The 8,784-nt window shown below is 43.0% G+C and overlaps 1 pseudogene; it reads left to right on the top strand.

The window, feature by feature from the left end:
* The first annotated feature begins 6,086 nt into the window (after positions 1–6,086).
* On the top strand, positions 6,087–7,484 carry LOC138170981 (aurora kinase B pseudogene; annotated as a pseudogene).
* Positions 7,485–8,784: the final 1,300 nt, after the last annotated feature.

Here is an 8,784-nt window from a genome sequence, read left to right on the forward strand (position 1 = left end):
GGTCCATGATCCTAAAAGTGTTGTCTCTTCCTATTTGCTCTTGTTATGTGTGTCCCATGGGGGCTAAATAAGTGCTGCTTCATTCATTTATTTGCATCTTCTATTAAATAAAGGGGGTGAACTAGCTGGTCTCTAAAGGTTTTTCCAGATCTAGATTGAGGATCCTCTTCGTGACCTTGGACAAGTCACTTTATTCCCTTTGGGTCCATGCTTCCTCATCTATAAAATGAGGGGGTTAGACTAGATGGTTCCTGAAGCCCCTTTCCCTCTCCAGTTCATTTTGTAAACTGAGGCAAACAGAATCAGATCCTTCAGGGAGGAGTCTGTGTCACTTTTGTTTTCATTTGTTCAGCACTTATCACATTTTTGTTGCTGCTGTACAGTTGTTTCAGTTGTGTCTGACTCTTCATGACCCCATTTGGGGTTTTCTTGGCAGAGATACTGGAGTGATTTGCCATTTCCTTCTCCTGCTCATTTGACAGATGAGGAAACTGAGGCAAACAGGGTGAAATGAATTGCCCAGGGTCATACAGCCAGTCAGTGTCTGAGGCTGGATTTGAACTCATGAAAATGAATCTTCCTGACTTCAGGCACAGTGCTCTGGGCCTTATGGACTCACCTAGCTGTCCCACTTCACACAAAGTAAATACTTAATAAATGCCTTTTCATTCATTTATTTTTTTCATTCATTCATTCATGGAGTTTAATTAGAAACAGTCTTGGGACAAATTTCTATGCTACTCTTATTAAATATTTAATATTCAGGGGACTGTTATTGTTGCTGGGCTCAGCCCACCTCCCAGGGCTGTTGGGAGGAATCTTCCATGTACTCTCTAGATAAGAATTGTTATTCTCCATATGGATCCTTCACAGGGATCAAATTCCTTATGCTTGGTCCTTGTCCCAGCACCAAGTCAAAGTGTTTCTAAACCCTCAAAAACAACTACTCTTAAGTCAGAGTCCTCTTCTAGCTTTGGGTTACTTAGCTTGCATCCTGGAGATGTTTGAAATTGATTCCATTTGAGCACTGGGAAAATCCAAGTGGATAGCTCTTCTCAAAAGACTAGTTGAACTTTGCTCTAAACCCCACCCTTATTTTACCTTCTCTTGGATAGCCCTTCCCAGCCAGCTTTTCTTATAAACTTGCCTTGAATGGACCCAAAGAAGACCTTCAGTTGGCCTATTTCTTGGAGATTCGCTACCCACTTTCTTTTCAGTGTAGACCACATGGACCTAAACTCAGCTTTGCCTGTGGGTCAAAACTATTAGTTGCCTAATGGCAGAACCTCTGATATTTTGCTTCTTTCATTAGTACTCAAATGGGAACTGAGCTTAGAATCAGGAGACCTAATTCAAATCCCAACTCAGACACTAGCGCTCTGTGACCAATGGCAGCTGTGCAGTCAGATAATTATGGGTTAACAATGGGTTAACAAGGTTGTGTTAAATACAGAATTATGTAACAGATGGAAATTGCTGGATCACAGGCTTAGCCCCGGAAGGGACCTGCGAGGTTATCCAGTCCAACCCCCAAAGTCTATAGGTGAGGAAACCAGGAACTCCTACTGTGGAAACACTCTCTGCCAACACAAATTGGAACAATCTATGACTTAGTAAGTCATGGAATTTATGGAGGTTGAAAGTTGACCCAGGGTCACATGTCTAAGTGTCATAGGTAGAATTTGAGCCCAGATCTCTCTGTCTCTCCCTCTATCTCCTTCTCTTACTTTCTGTCTCCCTCCCTTTTTCTGCATCGCTCTCTCATTCTATATCTTCTCTATTTCTATTTATCGATTTCAATTTTTCTGTCTCTTCCTTTCCTCTGTCTCTGTTTCTATTTCTCTCTCCATCTCTTTTTCTCTGCTATCTCCTCTGGGTCTCTCTCTATCTCTGTCCCTCTGGCAATTAAGTGACTCAGTGGATAGAATGTTGGACCTGAAGCCAGGAAGACTGGAGATCAAATCTAGTCTCAGATACTTACTAGCCATGAGATCCTGGGAAAGTCATTGACCTCAATTTCCTCAAGTAAAAATGAGGATAATAACAGTACCTGCTTCCCAGGGTGCCCGTGAGTATCAAATGAGATCATATTTGGAAAATTCTTAGCACATAGAAGGCACTTTATAAATGCTTATTCTCTTCCCTTTTCCCTCCCGATCCCCAAATCTCCTGCTTATCTGGAAAGATGCTTTAGTTTCCCATTCATCACTGACTGAGATCCCTGTGGAATGAACACCCTAGCATTTATAAGTTGACATTAGAACTAGAAACTATTGCTTCCATTGACTCCTCCCCTGACCCAGTTCCACTCCTTGCCCTCGCAGGTGATGGGCCTTCTCCAGTAATGGAACCTCCATAGGGAAAGTTCCTGTTGCTTGTGTTGGGCAATATGGGAAATGACTGGGAGCATAAAGGTGTCCAATGCTATGAAGGGGAAAGCAGGCTTCTTGGGGTGTCTTGTAAAGGGCTCTGGGGCTTCTGGGATGACAGCTACTTGGGAAATATTGCTATTGTTATCATTAATACCAATTACACTAAATTCATTAGGGACAGGCGCCCCAGGCCACCTCTGGTGTTTGTGGAACATCTTGATCTACTTTCTCAAATGTTTGGGGTTCACACTAAGCCAAGATCTGTTTTGCCTGAAGCCCTGTTCCCTGGAGTTGTTAAAAGCCATGTGTATTTTAAGGGAAATATAACCCACATGGCTCTCAATTCATCTGCGCTTAAATGGCTGAGATGTTCTTTTATAAGAATGCTTTGGGGTCCGAGGCCTCCTTTGAACCTTTGAAATAAGCCTCTTTTCCCCAGATAAACAGGAAGTTGTCTTCTGTCTTGAGGGGTGGGGGCAGAATAGGAAGAAATTACAACATTCTGAAGCTTCAGCCTGCATCCAAATAGGGTCTCTTCTTTCTAATACTTTCTGTGGGGTCTAATTGTTGATATTATTGGATTATTATCTTATTTTTAAAATGCATGGAATTTCGAACTTGGAAGGGAATCTCAGAATGTAGACTGTTATAGCTGAGATGATTCACAGAACAGAGAATAGCAGAGATGGGGGCGAGGTGAACTTAGAACAGAGATTGTCAGCTAGATGGGGCCTTCAAAAAGAGCCTGTCAGAACTAAGTAGAACCTTAGCACAGAGGATATCAGAGTTAGCAGGAACCTTAGAATAGAGAAGCTCAGACTGAGAGGAAAGTCGGAATGCCAGAGCTAGAAGGGACCAAAGAACAAACATTGTCATGTTGAGAGTGACCTTAGAACAAAGACCATTAGGGCCGAGATGGATCATATAACAGAGAATGTCAGATCTGGGAGGGCCTTAGAACACACCATGTCAGAACTAAGGGGTGAATCTTGCAACACGGAACAAAAGCAATTACCATTCATACAGCATTATAAAGTTAGCAAAGTGTGTTACATACATGACCTCATTTGAGTTTTATAGTAACCCTGTGAAGTAGGTATTAGAAAGATCATCTCCATTTTACAGATAAGGACACTGAGGTTCAGAGAGTGTTAGTGATTTGGCCATGCTCACACAACTAGTAAATGTCAGAGTCAGGAATTACCCACAGGTCTTCCTGATTTCAGCTTTATTACTCCAACCATTACACACTGCCTCTTTAATTTAGAACATCAGAGCTAGAGTTGTTAGAACACAAGGTGTTCAAACCCCAAATCATCCAGGTAGTAAATGAAAGTCAAGACTGAAACCCAAAATTTTGACTTCAAGACCAAAGCATCTTATCATGGTGCCTCTCAACAAGTATACTGATCTAAAAGGAGTCACATATTTCTAGAACTGAAAAATTAGAAAGGCTCTCAGTGGTCCTGGAGACCCACTCCTGTCCAGATCATTACTTGTTCAAATCCTGTAAAAATGGTCATTCAGCCTCTACATGAATATTCCCAATGACAGGACACTCTATTATTATCACTCAAGGTGAGTCATTCTATTGCTGGCCAGCCCTAATTTGTACAAAGTTTTTTCTTATATTAAACTGAAATCTGCTTCCCTATAACCTATTCATCCATAGCCAAAGTAGATCAAGTCTGATTTCTCTTTCAAAGGTGAATCCTATGATCCAGTAAGCTTGATAGCGATCTTTGGGAGAACTCTAGAGCAGATAAAATGATCCATGGGCACTTACAAAAGAATGCAGTGGTCCTTCGGAGCCAATATGGGTTAACCAAAAGTGGATCATGTCAAATTAACTTCATTCCCTTTTTTTTCCCTCTAAGGTCACCTGATTGGTTGGGTTGGTTTACAAACAATATTCTAAAGCAGACAACATAGTTACATAAAATCGCATAACTGGATATTTGGGAGGGACCTCAGCAGACACATAATTGAACCCACATACAGAAGGAATCCCCATTATGGCTTACCCGTTTTGCGAATGACAGTGAGCTGATTACCACAAATCCTAGAACATTGCACAGTGTCCTTCAAGAGACTTCTAATCCTCCCAGTAAAGTTCAACATAACAATCCTCACAAGAAAAACCAAGGATGTGGCACAGTATCTCTTTATTATTATTATTATTATGTTTTTTGGAGAATGCAACTGGGGTTAAGTGACTTGCCCAAGGTCACACAGCTAGTAAGTGTTAAGTGTTTGAGGTCGTATTTGAACTCAGGTCCTCCTGACTCCAGGGCTTGTTCTCTATTCACTGCACCACCTAGCCCCCCCCGACGATATCTCGTGTTCAGATTACAACATGTAGTTGCTTGCAAATAGAATTCAATAGACACTTGGGCAGTGTTTTCTCTTAAACAAAAGTCTGTCACATTAGCATTGATAACCTGTGAAACTGGATGGTTGTGAGTCATGGGGTACCACAATCCATGAAGACAAAGTTGTGGGGCACCCAAAGGATAGTGAAGGAATTCATGGTGAATGAGCCACGAAGGGGGAAGAAGTGACATAAAGAGAGATGTAGGAATGGAAATAAAAGTGGTCTGGCTATATGGGGAGGGTCTTGGTGCTTCATTGGCAGCTATGTGTGGTGAGAAGAGTCAGAAGAAGGTCCTTAGTGGGTCCAGTGGATCTCCTGGGAAGGATGAATTTGGCATAATGCAGGCAGGAGCCACAGAGGAGAGGTAGATAGAGACTTATTGGGATCTGCATTGTGTTACAATGAATACCCCCATAAATGAGATGACAGGTCCACTGCAGCATACTTGATTGGAAGATCAGGTGAATATTATACATCTTGAATTAGATAAAGCATTTCACAAAGTCTCAGGTAGATAAAATGAATGAAATGAGAGATGGATGATAGAACTATGGAGTGAATTTATACTGTGTTGAACAACAGTGTCCAAAAATTTTTGATTAAGAACTGGAAATAATTAGATCACAGAGTCCTAGATGCAGAGCTGGAAAGGACTTCAGAGGCCATCCAGTCAAATCCCCTCATTTTACAGAGGAGAAAACTGAGGCCCAGGGAGGGGAAGGGCCTTGCCCAAGGTCACTCACAAGACTTGAGATCTAGACCTAGAAAAGTCCTCAGATACCATCGAGTCCAACTCCTCATTATATGGAAGGGGAAACTGAGGCCCAGGGAGGGGAAGGGACTTACCCAGGGTCATCCAAAGGGTCATAGCTTGGGAGCAGGAAAAGACTCCAGGAGCTGTCAAGTCCAACCCCCTCATTTTACAGAGAGGGAAACTGAGACCAAGTGGAAAGGGACTTCCTTGATCTGGAGCTGGAAGGGACCTCAAAAGCTACCTAGTCTGACCCCCTTCCTTGATTGGAACTGAAGCCACGAAGACAAAATGTATTACTTAAGTCATAAAGGCAATAAGCATCAGAGGTGAGATTTGAACCCCTCTGCACCAGTCTCTATTACAGAGTGCCACAGGTTCTATCCCTTCCTGGTCCTGCACTACTTCACATTTTGTCAGTCCCTTGGATGAAGATCTAAAATGGATCTTTGTCAGAATCATGTCTTTGTAGAGGACCCCCTTCTACCACCAAGTGTCAAATCAAGAACTCTGGAGGGCAGTGGGATGTCACACATCTCTTAGCCCTGTTGAGTCTGCTGTGCATCCCAGAGATATAAAATACTATGGGGATGCGTTTCCTTCGGGACTGGACTGTGCTTCACCTACTCATTACACTGAGATGTGGCTACTCTGAGGAGTAGTGGATACCCGAACTAATTACTTCCATCCTCTTTTCCTTTGCAAGATGTCACAGAAGGAGGATACCCATCTAGGATCTTACGGCACATCCTTGCATCAGTCCAGCCTGAATGTTCTGCCCCTTTGGATCTTCCGGAAAGAGCTAGCCACCCCTTCTTCAACCCTTCTCCTGAATCGTTCCAGACCTGTTATAGAGGCTTTAAGCAACCAGCCAGCAGCTGTAGCTGGCAGGATAGGGGTGGATAGCAGCAACATGAAGAGCCTCCCAGTGCGTCAGTTCAAAATTGATGACTTTGAAATTGGGCGGCCACTGGGTAAGGGCAAGTTTGGGAATGTGTACCTGGCTCGGGAAAAGAACAGCCAGTTCATTGTGGCACTGAAGGTGCTCTTCAAGTCTCATATGGAGAAGGAGGGTGTAGAACACCAGCTTAGAAGAGAGATTGAGATCCAGTCTCATCTTCAGCACCCCAACATCCTTCGCTTCTACAATTACTTTCATGACCGTAGTCGGGTTTACCTGATTCTGGAATATGCACCTCGAGGTGAACTCTACAAGGAACTGCAGAAGAGCCATACGTTTGACCAGCGGCGCACAGCCACGATCATGGAGGAGCTGGCAGATGCCTTGATCTACTGCCATGGAAAGAAAGTGATTCACAGAGACATTAAGCCTGAGAATCTACTCATGGGACTTCGAGGAGAGCTCAAGATTGCTGACTTTGGCTGGTCTGTCCATGCCCCCGCCCTTAGGAGGAAGGCAATGTGTGGAACCCTAGACTATCTTCCCCCTGAGATGATTGAGGGATGTACACATGATGAAAAAGTGGATCTTTGGTGCATTGGAGTGCTATGAATTATTAGTGGGAAATCCTCCCTTTGAAAGCTCCTCTCACAGTGAGACCTATAGACGGATCACCAAGGTGGACCTGAAATTCCCTTCATCTATGCCTAATGGAGCCCAGGACCTGATCTCTAAGCTGCTCAGGCATAACCCCTCAGAACAACTTCCCCTGACTCAGGTCTTGGAGCACCCCTGGATGCAGGCTCATTCCCGGAGAGTGCTTCCTCCTGCCCGTCCTGCCCACCGAACATAGGCCTTTGTAGTAAGATTCCAGTGGGAGGTTTTGTTAGGGAACCTTCATGGGGAACGACTTGGTTGAGCAGAACGGCAGAGTTTCTCTGGTTCTCTGGCCAAAAATTACTGTACCAGTGTGTAGAAAACTTTTATTCATTTCTCTAGTGCCTTGCCACGTTTTAAGATGTTATGTATAGGTTTACGTATGTTTTGTATGTTGAAGGGAAATAAAGTGGGAGAGGATAGTTCCCTGACTTCTTTCTCTTATTGCCTTGCCAAATTTTGTTTAACATATTATGTATATTATATATAACATATAATATATATCATACATATACGTATGATTTGTATGTTGAAGGGAAATAAAGTGAGAGAGGGTAGATTCCTGAAAAAAAAAATACTATGGGGATATGGAAAAGGAAAATAAAACATTAAAAGTTTGCTATTCCTCAAGAGGTATATGCCTTTAAGACTAGGGCAGACTGCCCCCTTCCAGGGGCACCAAATGGACTTTTCCAAGGGTCATGCAGCATTCAGAATGATGAGAAAGGCAGCCTGTGGCAGTGTTTGGCTTTGTATCAATTGCACCACACATCTGAGGGTTTTCTAGACTATAGAAGGCAGCACTTGCAGCTAGCATACCTCATTGGTACCTGACCCTGGGATGATCTGGCTTTTGCTTCCTGACTGGCATACTGACCCCCATACACCTCTAAGCTTGGCCTGGCTCAATTGCTCCCTCTAGGTGCACTCTGTGAGGAGCTCACCATGAAATCTCACCCAATACCTCATTTGGAGAGGCAACGAGGGTCAAGTAAGTGGATCTTGAGAGAGATAGCCCTGGGTTGGAGTCCTGTTCTGATGATGAATAACTTTGTGATTATGGACCAGTAATTTAATGTCTCTGAGTCTCTGTTTCATCATCTGTAGAATGGGGACAACCTTATTTACACTTCTCATTCCATAGGACAGTTGTGAAAAGAATACTTCATAAAGCTTTAAGCCTTAAAGAAATGGGAATTCTTATTTGCACTTGCTTTTCAAAGTTGTTGTTTGTAAATGTGTGTTAGTCTACTTTTCACTGCGAAAAGGTACTGTGGCTAGAGAGATGCCCTTGGAAGAAGTTCTGCCTCTGAGTGACCCTGGGCAAATCACTTAATCTTTCAGTGATTGAAGTGAATCTCTAGGATTATGAATTGGAGAGAAGATGTGGACCTGCATTGGTAGAGAAAGTTTCCCCATCTAGGATTTCCCTATAGCAATAAATAACAGGTACAAGTCTTATCCCTATCTATAAGCTCCAGTTTCCCTATCCTTGCACTCCCTACCTCATAGAATTGAGTTAGTGCTTTGTAATGCCTAAGGTGGGTTTATTTTTAATGTAAGGGTTGGGGTTATTCAATTGGATTTTTTTTCAGTGGGGTTCAGTTGGAAGTGACTGTTGTTCAGTAGTGCCTCCCTCCACACTTCCTTATTGCCCCTCATTGCACCCAAATTTCTGCTAATGTGACTCAAAATATTTAATATTGTGGTCAAATATTTCCTTTGGCCC

The sequence above is a fragment of the Petaurus breviceps genome, unplaced genomic scaffold, assembly GCF_028583685.1.
Source record: "Petaurus breviceps papuanus isolate PSGF00001 unplaced genomic scaffold, PetGlider_PUasm1.0 400, whole genome shotgun sequence".
Classification (NCBI taxonomy): Eukaryota; Metazoa; Chordata; class Mammalia; order Diprotodontia; family Petauridae; genus Petaurus; species Petaurus breviceps.